We start from the raw sequence: 19799 nt of genomic DNA on the forward strand, positions 1-19799 counted from the left end.
AAAAATTGAGTGCATAGAAATATTTAACCAAATGAAATCAAGATACTGTATCTAAATTTGACATGTTGCAATCAGAGTTCACTTTTAAATCCTAGTACAGGGTCCTTTCGTAAATGATTCAACTTGGCCTGATAATAAACTGGTAGATGGGGCTTAAAAAACCCAGATCACATGGGTAAAATAGGTGTTACTCACACAAACAAAATGTTTGGCACTATATGTGCTATGTGTCCTCAAACAGGAACTAACTGCACAAGAATTCACAGGTCTCCCAGCCTGCAAAGACAGAAACGACATGAACACAGCAGGAAAAGTAAGCAAAGAAACAAGTTTAGTTTGGAAATGTTTTCACTTTACATAATAAATAAATATAAAAATTTAAGTTTACTCTATATTAAATATATGGATACAGCTTTAATGAATAATTTGTCTTGTTTTTAAATTAGAAATAACAACTCTATATTAAATATATGAATACAGCTTTAATGAATAATTTGTTTTGTTTCTAAATTAGAAATAACAAAAGTGAAATACAATATACAATTATGCTAAAAGATATAATGCATCTTAAACCATGCATTAATTCCATTTATCTTTACCAGAATATCTGTTAATATTTCTCTCCTTCCTTGACATAAATGCACACTAGCTAGAATGATCATTTATCAAAGCCCATCATGACTAATTTGTACACCTAATTAGAAATATTTTCATCAAGAAATTATCTTTATATTCAGAAGCCATAATTTAAATATGTTACGTGTCAGTGAAAAGATAATGATGGATGCATAGATTATCAGGAGAAGGCTTATTGTAAATGTTACTAGATTGCGGACTCTTACAGCAGTCATATCTAGTCCTGAGCTATAATGGTTACTTCTAAATTCTGAGATGCTGAGCTCTTTGTGTAGAACCTGGTCATTCCTTGAAACCTCAGTTATCTGTGTGACACCTGAGATGCAGAGCTAGAGTTCTGCAGCTGTGAAAGTCAGCATTCCCCCCCACATCAACTATTTAAAAAGCAGAAAAGAGATCAGATTGCAACTAGAGATATGAATGAAGCTGATCTGGTTAGGACCAAGGTAAAACAGAGTAAAAGGTAAAGGATTATTATATTCACTGCATTTTAAACTTCAGCTTTTGTGTGAGACTAAAGGAAGAGATGTTTATTTGGTGAAAAATCTATACTCTCTGTACCACACAATCTAATTTAAATTGTGTGGCCAGTTTATTTGAACACCACAATTACATGAAAATTTGAATATGGAATTAAACGTTGTTGGTTTGCACAGGCTAATATGATGCCCTGGTACATCAGAGAGTAATCTGGCCAGAAAATAAAAAAAAAGCATTTGCAAAGTCCCCTTGAGGGGCTGGGGGAAAAGGTGGAAATACTAAAGTTCTCCACCTGGGGAGTTCTTGATATTCTTGCAAGCAGTGTGGACTATTGATTTAACAAGCAAGCCCTCAACCTTGGGGCTTGCCCTTATGGAACTTATTTCTGCAAAGGAGAAGCTAAGTGTACTTATAATTATGCCTAACTGTCACCCTAGAGAACCTCTTTTGCTGCTCAGATGTGGCCTCTGTCAGTCAACTCTGAAGGTGAGCTCCCTGCCCTCTTCCTTATGTGGGACATGACTCCCAGGGCTACGCTGGCCCTGGCATCAAGGGATTGAGAAAGCCTCCTTGACCAAAAGGGGGAAGAGAAATGAAACTTAATAAAGTTTCAGTGGCTGAGAGATTTCAAATAAAGCTGAGAGATATTCTGGAAGTTATTATGCATTATATAGATATCTCTATAGTCTTTTGTGTATTTGAGTAGCTAGCAGGAAATACCTGAAACTGTTGAACTGTAATCCAGTACCCTTTGTGGTGTGATCATGTGTTTGTGAAAACCTAGTGACTGACACTCTAGTGTATGGACAGATGAGTCTGAAAATAAAGACAAAAAAATAAATAAATAATGAGGGGGGCATGGCAACAAGATGAATGGGATGGTCTGTGTGTTTTTTTGTATTTTTATTTTTATTCTCATTTTTATTTTTTTGGAGTAATGAAAATGTTCAAATATTGACTGTGGTGATGAATACAGAGCTAAATGGTGATACTGTGAATCATTGGCTTTATACTTTGGATGATTATATGGTATATGAATATATCTCAAGAGAATTGCATTAAAATAACACAACCCGTTGCAGGAGTGCATTGGAATATATCAATAATAAATATCCTTGGAGAAGAAAAAGATATGTATAAATGACCTGGAAAAATATTTTCAACTTTATCTCTAGGTCTCTTTATGTTTAATTCTTCTCCAACTTCCCAATATGACTGCTCTTCATGTTTCTTTAAAAAATATTTTCACTATTTTCCAAACCAGGTCTTTTTCACTTCAGTATGAAGTTGTTATCTGTACTAGCAAAGGACTAATTGTTTCAACACAAAGACAGAAAGAAAATACCCTGACTTCAAGATTATTAAAACATGCATTGCCTTGTATTTGATTGTCCAGGTAATAAAATGCAAAGCAGCTGTGCTTTGGGAGATAAAGAAACCCTTTTCCATTGAGGAGGTGGAGGTCGCACCCCCCAAGGCCTATGAAGTTCGTATTAAGGTGAAAATTGTTTCTACCCTTATTTCATTTTGGTTTAACAAATCAAATATTAAAAAGTGGAAACTACCAAAAATCCACTATGAGTAGCTTTTAATACAACATAAGGTAATAAGTGCAATTTAATTACATTGTTTGTGAAGAGAAGATATGAATGGCATTCATTGTTAAGTTTTTTGAAGTGATCAAAGTAATCCCAGTAAAATCATAGTGTGAAATCCCAAGGAGTAAAAAATGTATGTGTTTGTATGGAAAAATAATGCAAAGGGAAATGCTTCAAAGTCAACTACCAGTTGATGTTAGAATAGTTAGGCCTACCAATGCTAATGCACAATTTTTACTTCTACAGAGAGCATGCATTATTATAGCTTATATAAGTCTTACATGTTACAGGAACAATTATTTTGCAGATTATTTCAGATCGTATAATGCAGGAAAGGAAAGTGCAGAAAGATTTCAAACTGAATACTCCCAGCCGTAAACAAACGCCTATTCAGGAACAGTGGGAATTAGAGAAATTTTTTACAACTCTTTAGAAACCTGACTTCTAAATTGGATATAGTAAGTCTATCTGGGGCCATAATTTTTTGGAATGTGATTATTTCTCCTTTCCCTCACAGATGGTGGCCACAGGAATCTGTCGCACAGATGACCATGCGGTTAATGGGGATTTTATCGTAACACTTCCTGTGATCTTAGGCCACGAGGGAACTGGCATCGTGGAGAGCATTGGCGAGGGGGTGACTGCAGTCAAACCAGGTACAGGATTCACTCAGGGGATGTGTCTGCATTCAGGCCTCCCAAGGTCTAGGAGCCTGGAGGAGGAAACTGAGGCAGTGAGACATGAGAGACCTGCACAGGTCCCCACAGCAGCCAATGGTGGAACTGGAACTAGACAGGAATGTCCTTGTCTCCTCTCTCCCTGCCTGACTTCCTTCACATGTCCAGGCAGGTCCCCAGGACAGACCTCATTATTCTCCCCTTCAGCAGTGACTCCTGGAGCCCCTCCTGGATGTCAGGCACCAGGTTAGACCCTGGGACACTGGAAGACCAAGGAGACAGAGTGACTGCCATCCTGGGGTTCACACTCAAATAATGCCATTTTAGAATTGATGAGCATTGTCTTCCTTCAGGGCCAAACAGAACAATACATGGGACAAAGGAAAAACTATGAGTTGAGGAAAAAAGAAAAAAAAAGGCATCTATGTCCTGAGACCTGGGTTACTATATGGTAATTGTGATTTGCTGAGTCCTCAGCATGGGACTGTGAGGCTATGACTGAATCACCCAAAGCCTTTTCTATCCAGCAGTGGATTTCTCCTCCTATATGGTCTCCCTTCTTGGACATGGATCATTGAACATACAAATTCTTCTTGAATGCACATGGGTCACTCCAGGAAAGATCATGTATTAAGACACACACAAAAAATATTGAAGTCATAAAATGTATGTTCTGTGAACACATCAGAATTATGCTAGAAATCAATAACAAATGGGAGAGATAGAAAACTCATAAATATGATCAAATTAAGTAATGTACTCTTATACAACCAATGGGTTATGGTAGAAATCACACAGTAGAAAATATCTTGAGGTGAATGAAAATGAAAATAAACATACCAAAACTTATGGCATACAACAAATACAAGGCTGAGAAGAAAACTGAAGTTCTAAATGCTTACATTAAGAAAACAAAACAGACTAATAGAACAATGAAATTGAATTGAGAGCTCTGAAATCAATCCTCACATTTATGATCTATTGATTTTTGACAAGCAAGGAAAACCATTCAGTGGGGAAGAATAGTCTCTTCTTGTAGAGAGCCGCTTTCCGGGTTTGGCCTAGTGGACACGCTGCAGCCTGCTCTAGAGTTCCCCCCGCCCATCGAGTGAGCTAAGATGGCGCTCACATCCTGCTTTTGCAAATGACGCACACGCCCACCAACCCTATCTTCCAATCACCTCTGTATACGTGGCACTAACCTATTGGGTTTGGGCACAGTATATAAGAGGTTACCCGGACGGGGTGGGCGGAGACGACCCACAGGGAGCCGTGCCTGATGGCCGCATAGAGGTTGCTCCCCCGCGGGATATTTCGCCCGCGCGGAACCTGTAACAGAGAATGCAAGCTTAACTCCAGTAAAGGTCTGTGCTTACAACTGCTACGTGTCTTGGACCTGTGTTTCTCACCAGCGCGGATTTGTCTGCGTCTGTCTCTCTCTCCCTCCTGTTCCCTCCGCCGGCCGGGGACCAGAAGCTGAGCGAGAAGTCGCGGACAAGTGGTGGCCCGTACGGGGAACCCTTCTGCTGCCTTTTCTCGAGCTGGTGAGGACGCGCATCCTGAGCTCGCAGCGGACTTCCCGCGTTTGATCACCGCGAGAAGGTGAGTACTTCTTATTACGTGAGAGTTAAGGGCTGTGGGCGTTCAGGTAGCCCCAGTGACTCGGGAGAGCTCCCCGAGTGGTTAAGGTACAGTGCCGACTGCAAGCATGGGGCAGTCAGGAAGTTCACCTTTATTACCCCCTTTAAAAACCCTTTTGAAGCAGCGGGGCATCTCAGTTAAGAAGAGTTCCCTCCTGCGGTTCCTTGACGATGTTGTTACCTTTGCCCTTTGGTTCGCCCACTCCGGGAGCCTCAGCCTGCCTTCTCGGCTGAAACTTGGTAATGACATAGAACGGGCGCGCCGGACGGGCCTTTGTATGGACCCGATCCTAGTCCCTATCTGGGAAACCGTCCGTGCTTGCCCTGAGGCGGAGAATGCTGCAGGCCTAAGTCCATCTTCCGCCCTGCTGCAGGCACGGCACGCGCTCCAAGAAACTCAGTCAGTTTCGTCTGCGGACGGCTCCTGTAAGGGCAAGCCGCCGGAGTCAAACGCCAGTTCAGACAGCTCTGACTCGGAGTCAGATAGTAATGAGACCGAGGGTGCAGACGCGCCTCTGCTGATCGATTGGGGGAGGCCCCCTGTCTCACCCACGCAGCCTTCCGCTCCGCCAGCGCCTGCTGCAGGGGCGCGGTGGCTTCCGGTGAATGGTTTTGGTGATCTCGCCAAAAACCCTCACCACGGGCTCCCTCTGGTGGCCGAATCAGGTAATTACAGTGGCTGTTCTCCAACTTCTAAGCGCTTGTTAAAAAGAATGGGATATGTCCCCGGCAAAGGCTTAGGAGCCTCATTGCACGGGCGCGCAAGGCCTATACAAGCTGTCTCCAATTCTGACAGACGAGGCCTGGGTTTTTCCTAGGGACCACTGAGGGGAGATTCCCACCCACACCTATAAAACTAAAATGGAAGACCAGTACCCCGGTGTGGGTGCCTCAGTGGCCATTATCACAGGAAAAACTGTTAGCATTGCATACTCTAGTGTCTATACAGCTAAAAGAGAGCCATATCATTCCCTCCACATCGCCTTGGAACACACCCGTATTTGTCATAAAGAAAAAATCAGGCAGATGGAGATTGTTACATGATTTAAGAACCATCAATAACTGTATGGAGCCTTTAGGACCTGTTCAAATGGGGTTACCCCTCCTCTCAGCTTTGCCAGAACACTGGCCCATTATCATCCTAGATCTTAAGGATTGCTTCTTTTCCATCCCACTTCACCCTGAAGATACTCCAAAATTTGCTTTTACTGTGCCCTCTCTTAACCAAGAGGAGCCCTGTCAACGCTTCGAGTGGACGGTCCTGCCCCAGGGCATGACTAATAGTCCTACCATGTGCCAGCTGTATGTTGCTACAAAGCTAGCTAGCACTCGGCAGCAGTTCCCCCAAGTGAAAATCATCCATTATATGGATGACATTCTCTTAGCCCATAAAGACACAGATCTTCTTAAAACAGCTTTATCACATTTAGTCCTTAGTCTTAGAGAAGCCAACCTGGAAGTGGCCCCTGAAAAAATCCAGATGACAGAGATTACCACCTTCCTGGGGGCAAAAATCATGCCTCAGCATGTTTCCCCCCAAAAAGTGTCTCTCAGAGTAGATGACATACATACCCTTAATGATCTGCAAAAGCTTATGGGAGATATCAATTGGGTTCGTCCGTACTTAAAGATCACCAATGCCAAATTAACACCTTTGTTTGATTTGCTAAAAGGAGATTCAGACCTACACTCGCCCCGGTGTCTCACCCCAGAGGCGAGGCAAGCACTACGTCAGGTAGAACAGGCGCTCAGTAGTGCTGCTTTAAAAAGAATAGACCCCCAAAAGCCATTCGAAGCCTGCTTACTGCCAACAAAACTACAGCCCACGGCAGTGCTATGGCAACAGGGACCATTACTCTGGGTCCACCCTGGAATTTCCCCTAAGAAAAGTTTAGAGCATTTTCCTACAGCAATTGCAGAGTTGGCATTGGAGGCCATCAAGAAGGCCATACAGCATTTTGGCCAACAGCCTAAGTACCTCAGAGTACCTTACTCTTCTCAGCAACTTGAGATACTTACTGGATGTATAGATCAGTGGGCCATCCTCCGATGTACCTTTTCGGGAGAAATTGATAACCAATACCCAAAAGATCCCCTCTTACAATTCGTCACCCGTCACCCAGTAATCTTTCCTAAGGTAACTTCATCTAAGCCACTAGTGAACGCCCTCACCGTGTACACGGACGGTTCCAGCTCCGGTTCAGGAGCATATTGCGTAGAAGGAGGTTCTCCTAAAACTGTGTTCTTCCAACCACAGAGACCTCAATGGGTAGAATTACAGGTCATTATTACAGTCCTGAAAGAAATTACCGATCCCCTAAATATTATATCTGATTCGATTTATGTCGTAAATTCTGTAAATATTTTAGAGACGGTGGGCATTATAAAATATTCCTCCTCAGTAAGACCATTCTTTATCAAACTTCAAGAGACAATATGTGCCAGACAACATCCTTTCTACATAACTCACATTAGAGCGCATACAGGCCTGCCTGGCCCCATGGCACAAGGAAATCACATAGTGGATGTGGCCACTCGACAGCCACATATCTTCCCTGCGCTGACACCGTATCAACAGGTCCAAGAGTTTCATACTAAATTTCATGTCAATGCAAGCACCTTAGTCAGACGGTTTCACATACCGCGTGCAGCTGCCAGAGATATAGTCAGAGCCTGCAATAATTGTGCAGAACAGAGGGTAGTCCCTTCAGTTGGAGTTAACCCTAAAGGTCTCATCCCGGGAGACATTTGGCAAATGGATGTCACCCATCACTCAGAGTATGGTAAAGTTAAATACCTGCATGTGTCAGTGGATACTTGTTCTCAAGTTTTATTTGCCTCTGCCGAATCAGGAGAAAGAGTCCACCAAGTAATTGCACACTGCCTTGCCGCTTGGGCAGCTTGGGGTAAGCCGAAAATATTAAAAACAGATAACGGACCTGCTTACACCAGCAAAGCCTTCCAAAGATTTTGTGCAAATATGGAAGTGCAATTAAAACATGGTATCCCTTACAACCCTCAAGGGCAAGGAATCATTGAAAGAGCACACAGGTCTCTTAAAGACTTGCTCAAAAAACAGAAAGGGGGAATAGGCCACGGCCTGTCCCCGAAGGCTCAACTGTCTGTAGCCTTATTTACATATAATTTTTTAAATGAAAATGCACAAGGAATGACACCTGCCCTACAGCACACCACTCCGAGTCCTCCACATAGAGGTCTAGTCCGTTGGAAGGATGTCCTGTCAGGACAATGGCAAGGCCCTGACCCAGTGCTCAGCTGGGTCAGAGGCTCTGTTTGTGTTTTTCCCCAGGAGCCAGGACGTCAACCAGTGTGGGTTCCGGAAAGACTGGTGAGAACCGTGACGTCGCCCGAGGACGCCAAGGAACTGTTGCCCAGAAAATTGATAAGCCTCCAACCAGAGCCACCAGATCCGGTCTCCAACTCTGCTGATGACGGCGGCGACTGACGAGATAGCAACGAAAGCGCCGGTCACCCTTCGATTGTTTAGAAGGGGGACCAGTTTTAATAACCCCCGTTGCCTTCGACCTTTCCAAACTGGGCGAGACTGTACAAAGTCTGTGGAACCGAGTCACCTCATGGTTCTCTTGGCCCAATTTGACTACTTGGATCCTCGTGGCAGTGGGACTATTAGTGGGCTTAGTCACTGTTAAATGTTTGTTAGAACGCTTGTTCCAGACACAGCAGCAACTACGTGTTTCTACCATGTTAGCTATGTCTTCCCAGTCAAATGTGGGTGTGCGTCCCTCCTCGATAGATAGCCCGTCTGAATCACCTGGGGCAAAGCTCTTGTCAGCAAGGTTTGTTGCAGGCTCCCTGGCCACTACCCGTGTTTAGCTAGGCACCAGAGGCTGTTAATTTTGCGCGCCTAGCCGCCTCGACGGTGGAGCTGCGGCCGCAGTCCTGGCCAGACTGGGCTTGGCTCTAGCCATTGCACCGAGGCCTCCGCAGCGTTTCCTATGCCCTGGCTGTCGCTCTCATAATCCCCGCTTGACCCAGTTGCGAGGCGAAGCACTGCAGGGAGGAGTCACGTGGTATCCAGTTCACGGACTCTCCGGTCTCTATATGAGGTGAGCATTCTGGTCGGTGCCAGAGGTTCAGCCGCAAGATGGCTGGAGCCTAGTCCAGACTCCCCAAAGCACCAAAACAAGTAGTGGGCTAATCAAGCTCACGGGAGCACCATCATCAATAGAGACACTGGGTACAAGAATACGGTCTACGGACCATGCCTCTTATAAAAACAAAAAGGGGGAGATGTAGAGAGCCGCTTTCCGGGTTTGGCCTAGTGGACACGCTGCAGCCTGCTCTAGAGTTCCCCCCGCCCATTGAGTGAGCTAAGATGGCGCTCACATCCTGCTTTTGCAAATGACGCACACGCCCACCAACCCTATCTTCCAATCACCTCTGTATACGTGGCACTAACCTATTGGGTTTGGGCACAGTATATAAGAGGTTACCCGGACGGGGTGGGCGGAGACGACCCACAGGGAGCCGTGCCTGACGGCCGCATAGAGGTTGCTCCCCCGCGGGATATTTCGCCCGCGCGGAACCTGTAACAGAGAATGCAAGCTTAACTCCAGTAAAGGTCTGTGCTTACAACTGCTACGTGTCTTGGACCTGTGTTTCTCACCAGCGCGGATTTGTCTGCGTCTGTCTCTCTCTCCCTCCTGTTCCCTCCGCCGGCCGGGGACCAGAAGCTGAGCGAGAAGTCGCGGACATCTTCTCCAGCAGGGAAAACTGGATTCCCAATTCCAAACAAACAAACAAAAAAGATGGAGGACTCCCTGCCTCATATTTTATACAAAAATCATCTCAACATAGACCCAAACCTAAATATAAGAGCTAGAACTGTCAAACTCCTAATAGAAAACATAGGGAAGCATCTTCAGGACCTTAAGTTAGGCAATTGTTTAACTTTACACCCAAAGAACAAGCAACAAAATTAAAAATAGATCAATGGGATCTCATCAAAATTTTAAACTTTTGTGTCTGAAAGGACTTTACCATGAATGTTAGATGACAATCTACCCAGTAGAAGAAAATATTTGGAAACCACATATCTGATAAAGGTTTAATATCCAGATACATAAAGAAATCTTTCAACTTTAAAACAAAAGACTAGAGAATTAAAATAGGGGGAAAAATTTAGATAGATCTCTCTCCAAGGAAGATATAGAGATGGTCAGAAAACGTGTGAAAAGATGTTCAACATCAGTAACCATCAGGAAAATGTAAACCAAAACCATAACAAAATACCCTTTCACATACATTAGAATGGCTGATATTTAGGAAAAAAGGAAATAACAAATGTTGGAGAGGATATGGAGAAACAGGAACACTCATTCCCTGCTAGTGGCAATGTAAAATACTGTACCTCTTTGGAGAACACTTTGGCAATTCTTCAGAAAGCAAAGTATGGATACAATCTCTCCCCTTACCAAACACTTAGCTTACCTGTGAAGAGAATAAAATATCTTCTGGTTTGAAATTGAAATGTTAACATTTCTCATTATGAAAATACAACGATGAAATGACATATACGTTACATCTCTGCTCCCGCCATCATAGGGGAAAAATACCTAACTCACAAGTTAACTGTTTAAATACACTTAAGTGAGGATTTCTTAAACTACAGCAAAGGGTTTGTCTTCAGAATGTTTGATGTATTCAGAAAATTTTTTAAATTTCTCTTCTTGCTTCTATCCTGTTCAGATTCTCTTAAAAGAGCTAAATAAACATAAGCATTAATTTCATAGTAAGGACAAGCAAGAGATTTCATAAATCATGATGATCAAATTTCTCATTGTTATAATCCAAACAATTATCAATTATCCTATCTCCTTTATGTGGCCTGCTTGCAACTAAAATTTATATTAATGCTTACAATGAGAAACTTTAGAGGTAATGAACCACAGATTAAATGAAACAAAGCATCTATAGCACCAGTAAAATTATAAACATGATAAAAGTTAATTATTTATACAGTAGAAATAACACAAATTTATGTTGTTTCCATATTTGCATTTCCTCTTTGGGATTCTTTAGCTCCATAAAAAATGAGACTGATAAACAATGTGGACAGGAAATCCCCAATGACATGGTGACAAAATATTTGGAAACCACATATCTGATAAAGTTTTAATGTCAAGATAGTTAAAGAAATCTTTCAACTTAAAAGCAATTTCTTGGGAGAACTTTCTAAGACCTATGCCTCTAATATATATACCTAAGACCTCTGTTCTTGCTCTACTAGTCCTAGGGCAGAAATTTAAAAAGAATTTGCATTTTCCTCTTCCAGGTGATAAAGTCATCCCACTATGTGTTCCCCAGTGTGGGGAATGTATCGTTTGTAAACACCAGAAGCCAACAACTGTGTGAAAATGGGGTAGGTTTCTGATACTTTGCATATGGAGTCAATGAGTTTGCACATCAGCTAAGCTCCTGCCTTATGCTCTTATGTTTCTGTCTATTACACTGGCCAGTATGAACAGCCGTCGGTGGTCCATGCAGGATGGCACCACCAGGTTCACCTGCAAAGGGAAGCCCATCCACCACTTCATCCACACCAGCACCTTTTCTGAGTACACAGTGGTGGATGAGATCTCAGTGGTCAAGATCGATGCAGCAGCACCACTGGAGAAAGTCTGCCTTGTTGGCTGTGCCTTGTCTACTGGTTATGGGTCTGCAGTTAACATTGCCAAAGTAAGAATGACCACAGGCAAAACTCCAGGTACACTTGAACTGTCAAAAAAATTTTTCCCCAGGGATCATGGATTATTCCTCTAAATTAAGTGACAGCTTTTCCCCTGCTACCATAATAGCCCTGATAGACTTGAATGTGGAGTGAGTATGGGTAGAATATGACCACAGAAAGAACTGAAAGCATGTGCTACAGAAATTCACCTGCTTATCAGAAAGCAAAATGTTGATTCTTAAGCAGTTTGGAGAAAGGAATCCAAATATTCCTTATGATGATCAACAGCTGACACTTTATCCAGCTTGGACTGTTCCTAACAATCATTACTTAATCCATTCTTGTCCTTTCTGAAATGCAGGTCACCCCAGGCTCCACCTGTGCTGTGATTGGCCTTGGAGGAGTTGGTTTGTCTGTTGTTATTGGCTGTAAGGCAGCTGGAGCAGCCAGGATCATTGCGGTGGATATCAACAAGGACAAATTTGCAAAGGCGAAAGAGGTGGGGGCCACTGAGTGCATCAACCCTCAGGACTTCCAGAAACCCGTCCATGAGGTGCTGAAGGAAATGACTGGAGGTGGGGTGGACTTTTCCTTTGAAGCCGTTGGTCAGATCGACACTGTGGTATGTACCATGACATGCTTTGATTCATGCTTCTTTAACACAGGGTATGTTTTAAATGGCAGGATATAAATATTACATCTACAGATTATTTGTAATGAATTACAATATTCTATGTCCTAGTTCTTTTTTTTTTTTTTTTTTTAAAGAGAGAGGGAGGAAGGGAAGGAAAGACAGAGAGAAAGAAGGAAGGATGGAAGGGAGGAAGAAAGGGAAACATCTTTAAACATTTTCTTGTTTTATTGTATTTTGTTTATTTGTTTGTTTTTTACATGGGCTGGGGCCGGGAATCGAACCGAGGTCCTCCGGCATGGCAGGCAAGCACTTTGCCCGCTGAGCCACCGCGGCCCGCCCTATGTCCTAGTTCTTATTTATGATTATTTTATTCATTATTATAAAGAAACTTTCATTCCATCAGTTCAGCAAGCATTTGCAAGACACAGATCTCCTTTGGATGCTGCTTAATATTAGGCCCTTATGAATTTATTTTAATATATTTAGTTCAAAATTCAAACAGAAGGACATATAATTAATACAATTTTTATTCTTAGACTGAGAAAATGTAATTTTCCCAATGTTCTTAGCAAATATTTTAACAATTTTATTATGTTTAATGAGTTCAGATTTCTTTTGACATGTAATTTTTGATCAAAAGAAATATGATCAGTATTAAGCCAAAAATCATTTTATTAAAAACTTGCTCTAAAGAAAGTTACTGTTTTAATGTTTTACTAGTACCCAGTATCCATGTGATAGAATAAAACCTATAAGGATTGAATGATTTTACTACCACATGAATTTAAGATATTATAACTTGAAGCATAACATGAATATAAAATGTATTAAATAGTGTACATGATGTATTGCTTTTCAAGCATAAAATATCATTTATATGCTATTACATGCATGCAAATATTCAGCATAGAGCTACCTGGTAGTGACAGATACTCAAGGAACTTTAACTGGTTATTGTGTTATAATAAAACACTATTTCCAATCATGAATTGCTTACATTATCTTTGGGATATGCATGATATCACTTTCAAATAAACACAAATATGAATTGCTTACATTATCTTTGGGATATGCATGATATCACTTTCAAATAAACACAAATATCATCAATTGGCATGACTAACAAACAAAGCTCCAGCTACATTCCCCCTAACTGGAATTCTCTAAAACAGTACTGAAAAAGTCCCCAGAACAAATAAATCTCCATTGTTGAGATTCCCCAGGAAGTCCAAGCTTTGTCGGTATTATGGAGCAGCACCCTGAGAGCAATGAGCTTTCCAGCCTTGCTCTGGAACCATATCCAAAAGACACCGACAATCCAAGAGATTTCTAAGTTTTTACAAGATCAGTTTTTGCTTTAAGTTCTTTTGTGTTATTTTTCTCCTGTTTTTTTCACAGACTGGATTGTTACTTTATTTGTTGACTGTAAAACACAAGTTCTATGGATATCAGGTTGTCCAAATCAAACTCTAAACACAAATGATTAATAATTATATAATCCTATGGAATCCTACTCCATTTTCCTCTTATCTTTCAAAACCTAACTGCAGGACAAAGCTTCTGGAGTGTCTTTTGAGATTCCAGAAAAGAGGTATAGTTAAACTGATGCCCTTTCTTGGGGAGATAAATGTAACATCTATGTCATGTACAATTTAAAGATGGATAATAAGTTCAGATCTATTAAATGGAAGAGCCTCAAGAGGACAGGATACAATTTTTGATGATGTAATCACCATTACATAATTTTTTGCCAACAAATACCTGGTCTAATGTGATATTCAGGTACTTGCTAAATAAATAAAAGAGAAAGGATTCACCAACATATAGATTGTTAAGATTCATGTGATATGAAACATTTCCATCTTTTGAGGAACCAAAATTATCTGTTTTTAATGATGTTTCCACCTTTCATATTTTATCAGAAAAACTATGTACATGCAAAGACATAGTCTCAACCATCCTAAAATATTTCTGCACTTTCCTTAATACCACAGCACTCATGTACACACAAAGGAGAACAAAGACGCAAAACCAGATTTCTACCCTATAGATACTCACAATCTCAGCTTATGGTATATGAATTCTGAGAGTTTATCATGAGGCACAACTATGAGAGACCTTTTTTTTGAATACTAAATATTAATTTCATTTCAGCTTGAGGCTCTGTCATGCTGTCACGAGGCATTTGGTGTAAGTGTCATGATAGGGGAGCCTCCAAGTTCTGAAAATCTCTTGGTGAACCCTATGCTGCTATTGACTGGTCGCACCTGGAAAGGGGCAATTTTGGGTGGTATGTACTTAAAGATAAAATTTTTATTAACTTCAGGATTTTTTCCATTTTACAATTGATAAGGCCAGGTGTTGCAGTGCAATGTGGTCAACAGTAAGTTAAAAGTCTAATTTAGGGCAGGCCACAGTGGCTCAGCAGGCAGAGTTCTTGCCTGCCATGCCAGAGACCCAGGTTCATATTCTCGGTGTCTGTCCAAGCAAAAAAAAAAGAAAAAAAAGTAAAATTTTGATTTATCTCTAGTATAAATTCCACTAGATGTGTAATTAATAGAGAGTGATTAATTAAACACACATCCTTATGTCCCAGTGATCTATCTAGGACCTATAGCAAAACCTCTGTAGATACTGGTGACTAGATAAGATACTGAAACACTCAGTAGGTCCCAGCAATCTCTCAGAATTATGCACATCTGCACTCTTTGTCCAAATTTAGACAACTTCTAAATTACCTACATGACTTTGGGGAGAGTCATCCGTACTACAGTGTCTCTATAAGAGAGCTGATGATGTGCTCTAGTTTATTAAGGGGTAAGGTGGGGGTGGGGGTGGGGGTGGGGGTGGGTGAACAAAAGTACAAAAATAAATGTCAAATTGCCATAAAAGGATTTTAAAACACACTACCTCTTATTAACCCCAGTAATGGCAGTGTGTAGAGTGCAGCTCGTTTTCTACACTTTGACTTAAAGTCTATTTGAAAAGACTCCTCTCCAATTTTACTACTTACTCCTGTCTGAATCTATCAATGATGACTTCTTCTTTCTAGGCTTTAGGAGTAGAGATTCTGTCCCAAAGCTTGTGGCTGATATTATGGCCAACAGGATTCCACTGGATCCATTAATAACCCATGTTTTACCTTTCGAAAAAATCAATGATGGATTTGACCTGCTTCGCTGTGGAAAGAGGTAGATTTTTTTTTCTCTCTTAATACTGGGGTTTAGATTTTCAAAGAAAAGTATTTTTATTAAGAAATTTCATATACTTATGGGAAAGTAGAAGATGAGAAATGTATTGGAGTGTTTGGTTTACTCTCACCAGTTCATTAGCATGTAGAATATTTTCATCTTATTGTGAGAAGCTAAGAATAGTTACATTGCATTTCCTAGTCTGCTAAAGTCAAATTTTGTAACTTTTTTCATAAAAACACTGAATTAATATCACTAATGAAAAGTAGAGAACATGAGACTCAGAGAGGACATGCACTTGTAATCAGGGGAGCCAGAATTCTAACTCAGGTTTTTGCTAGCAAAGCCCTTTTATTTCCTATTTTATCTTCTGAATTGTAGGAACTTAAACATAAATACATACAAATGTACATATCTATAAATATACATAAATATACAAATACATAAGCCAATATATACAAATAATATGGAACAGAGTAGTCAACAAATCTTAGTCATTGCCTCACAGCATTTTTGTTTATGTTCAGGTTCAAATGAGACAATGATTAAAAGGCATCAAAATAGTGCATGGCAGATGGAAAGATTTCATTATATTTTATAACCATTTTTTTATATTTATTACCATGAAAAGCACAAGGAATTACAAGCATTGTTTTATGAAGATGCTAAGATAGAATGAAGTCTAAAGGGAAGTCATTTTACTATGTAGTGATGAATTTGTTTGAAGAGAACATGAGAGAGAATCAGTAAAAATGAGCTGCACTTTTACTTGTTTGTGCTTAAATGTATAGGGAGAAGAATGGATTGGCTGGATACAAAATCAAGTTTCCACCGAGACACATTAAATCCTCCTTGACTCTAAAAGGAAGAATATCAAATATCCTGTGCTGAAATTATTAATATGTTTCATTTTTTCTTTCAGCATCCGTACCATCCTTAAATTTTGAGACTGTGTGACACCTTCATTTCTACCATCTTCTGACTGCTCCATGCCCTCCTCATCCAGAACACCAGACAAACAACAGCATTGACTCTTCCTTTACCAGACATTATCAACAAGTATACATGGAAACATTCCATAAGAAACATAAATTGCTGTAAATACAGTTTTCTGACTATCTACATGTAATTTATTTAGTAGGTCAATCTTAGTTTTACTGAAAATTGCACAGAAATGTCTTTCCATATACTCATTCTCTCCCACACCTATGGGAAATTTCACTTATTAATAATAACTAGCTTTAATGATACATTCGTAAGAATCCATGACTCAGTATTGATACTTTATTATTATCATTATCATTAATCAGTCATGGGTTATCTTAGCTTCACTCTTCGTGTTGCAAGGATCAGTGCATAATTTCATGTATCTACCATACAATATCATGCAGAATGGTTTCGCTGCCCTAAAATGCCCTGTGCTCCCTGAGATATATTCACAAGCAAATGTTAAAAGCCAAGTATGAAAAAGATGAAAAGGTGAACATCAGCTGGATACTGGAGGCCAGTAAATTTTCCTTCCTTGTCATTCCATATGTGTTGCATTTTTCCTTTGAGCAAAGGTACTTCTTGTGACTTCATACCCTTTTTGTGCCTTTGCTTCCTTTAGTTATTGAAGCCCAGTGAAAGGATCCTTCATTATTTGTGTCCCCAACACACACAGGAAGGGCCATTTTGCTTGCATTCATGGACTTCTATGCTGTCGTTACCTGTATTTTCCTTCTGATAAAATGTCCAAAGTTTTAAGGGAAAACTACAAATGACACAGTGTGCACTTAGATTTACAGGAAGAGAAGATCCAGATCTTATAAACGCAGGGAAATTCTTATTAACTCAAGAGCAATGTCACCCATTTCCATGAATTAAAGGGAATTGCTTTTTATTGTTTATACTTGTAGTGAATATAGAATTTTCCCTTAAAATAAAACAGGTTTCCTTCTACATGTAATAAAATGAGGTTCAGATAGCAAAGGAAAAACTGAACTATTAGTACCATACTCAAAATAATAGTATATTTTACTCATTAAAAGGATTAATTGGTGAAATAGTCTTTCTGATGAAAAGTGGCTAACAATTGGGCGCGGCTTGAAGTACAGGGATAACAGTAAAACTTTTGTAAATTCATCATAAAAAATGAATTGCCAAGCAATGGCAAAAACATTCGATGCACAAAATATAAAACATACACAGATGCACAGTTTTGCAGTTTCAATCTATAGACTACCATGTCTTGCATCATTCTATAATGCTGCAGTTAATTAACTGATTTAAATATATAGAACTTATGGTAGTTATTTGACATTGTTTGCCCACTTTCAGGTGATGACATGCATTTTGAACTTTATCTTTAAGATGTCATGAAAAGTTTATCTGTAATTATATATTTGTTTTTAAATGTACCATTTGTTGCCATATCTCCTATCTGTATGATGTTGTGAAGAGAACCCCAGACTTAAAATGATATACTACTTACTGTGTGACTGTCAATAAATCACTCAACCATTCTCACCCTGTTTTATCCTTTGTTTGAAAAATTACTCCACCAATCCAGAACAACTTTATTAAGATTATAGAGATGATGATGGTGGAAGGGCGGGGTAAACACAAAGCACCATTTAAATTTGGGAAGAGTTTAATTATGTTGTCAAAGATACTGAAGGAGATATTGAGGGTCATGGCAGCCTTAGGAATTTTACTGAAAGTAATCCTGGCTCACTGCCTTTTGTTGGGATCCCCACAAATTTTCTCTTTTTTTTAATATTTTTTATTTTGACATGGGCAGGCACCGGGAATTGAACCCAGGTCTCCAGCACAGCAGGCAAGAACTCTGCCACTGCACCACCATTGCCCAATATCCATGAATTTTATATTTGTGTTAATGGTGTAGGTTCCAGAGGAAAGAGGAGGCTTTTTAATTGCACATGATGAAAGTGGGCATAACATCCCATTGGTCACACAGAGGCTCTCGATTGTAGGGAGTGTAAGGAGTGAACACTGTCAGTGTTCTCACAGACTTTACAGAAAGACCTACATGGGAAGTAGACAGTGGGCACAGGAGCTTTCTGCACCCAAACCTGGCTCTCCATTGTCATTAACATTGTTGGGGAAGGAGGCAGGTAAAGTGAAAGAAAAAGGGGAACTCCAGAGTGGCTCATATTAAAATGATGTAACAGCATATGTGGGCAGGGAATCCTAGTAACTCCCAGAAATTTTATTTTTATTTTGTAACTTTATTTCAGTCTAGAATCAAGAACTTTCATATTTACCAGTGTACCCTAACAATATGTAACTCTGTGAATGTACATATAACAGCATATGCAGGCAGGGAATCCTAGTAACTCCCAGAAACTTCATTTTTATTTTGTAACTTTATTTCAGTCTAGAATCAAGAACTTTCATATTTACCAGTGTACCCTAACAATATGTAACTCTGTGAATGTGCATACTGCTTGCACTCTTAGCAGTCATTGGAAAGCTCAGCCAGAAGGAAGAAAATTTTCAAAGTGTGAAGATAGAGTATTTCATGTTGATAGTTTAACTAACAGCTCTGATATATTAAGTAAATCCCTTAAGCAATGGTACACAAACAAGGAATAAATAAAAATACAGGGAAACTGTGGAATAACCTAGGCAACGTTACAAATCACAGAAACTGCTCTAGGATTAGAAAACAAAGTCAGTTGGGAGAATCAGTAAAAATGTATTCAGGAATTGTGGTAATGGGTGGGAAAATCTATATTTGATAGTCACATACCAAAACATCTAACATTTAGTTAATTAGAAAATTATTATTGCATAAAATACTTGTGCAATACTTGCTCAGTATCCTCTGAAAGCATTAAAGTAACAATTGTATTGACGTGAATTAATTTCTATTTGTCTATCAAATACCTTACAATATTTGGGAGTGGACAATTGCATTAAAAAGAGATGCCAAAGGGTGGGCAACAGTGGCTCAGTGGCAGAGTTCTTGACTGCCATGCAGGAGACCCAAGTTTGATTCCCGGTGCCTGACTATGCAAAAAAAAAAAAAAAAAAAAAAAGATGCCAAAGTTTGTGGAACAAAAATAAAATGGAAATAGAATGGAGACTCTATAGCTGGGATGAAACACATTTTTTTTTAACTTTTTTATTAATTAAAAAAAATTAACAAACAAAACATTAAGATATTATTCCATTCTACACATACAATCAGCAATTCTTAATATCATCACACAGTTGCATATTCATC

The 19799-nt window shown here is 39.9% G+C and overlaps 1 pseudogene across 1 annotated transcript; it reads left to right on the forward strand.

Moving 5' to 3' along the window:
* The first annotated feature begins 207 nt into the window (after positions 1-207).
* Positions 208-18076, forward strand: LOC143668125 (alcohol dehydrogenase S chain-like; annotated as a pseudogene). Its single transcript, XR_013168314.1, has 9 exons — positions 208-313; positions 2513-2614; positions 3232-3370; positions 11348-11434; positions 11532-11751; positions 12105-12365; positions 14532-14667; positions 15430-15568; positions 16491-18076. The product of XR_013168314.1 is annotated as an alcohol dehydrogenase S chain-like (transcript).
* The last annotated feature ends 1723 nt before the right edge of the window (positions 18077-19799 follow it).

Source organism: Tamandua tetradactyla, chromosome 24 (assembly GCF_023851605.1).
Source record: "Tamandua tetradactyla isolate mTamTet1 chromosome 24, mTamTet1.pri, whole genome shotgun sequence".
NCBI lineage: Eukaryota > Metazoa > Chordata > Mammalia > Pilosa > Myrmecophagidae > Tamandua > Tamandua tetradactyla.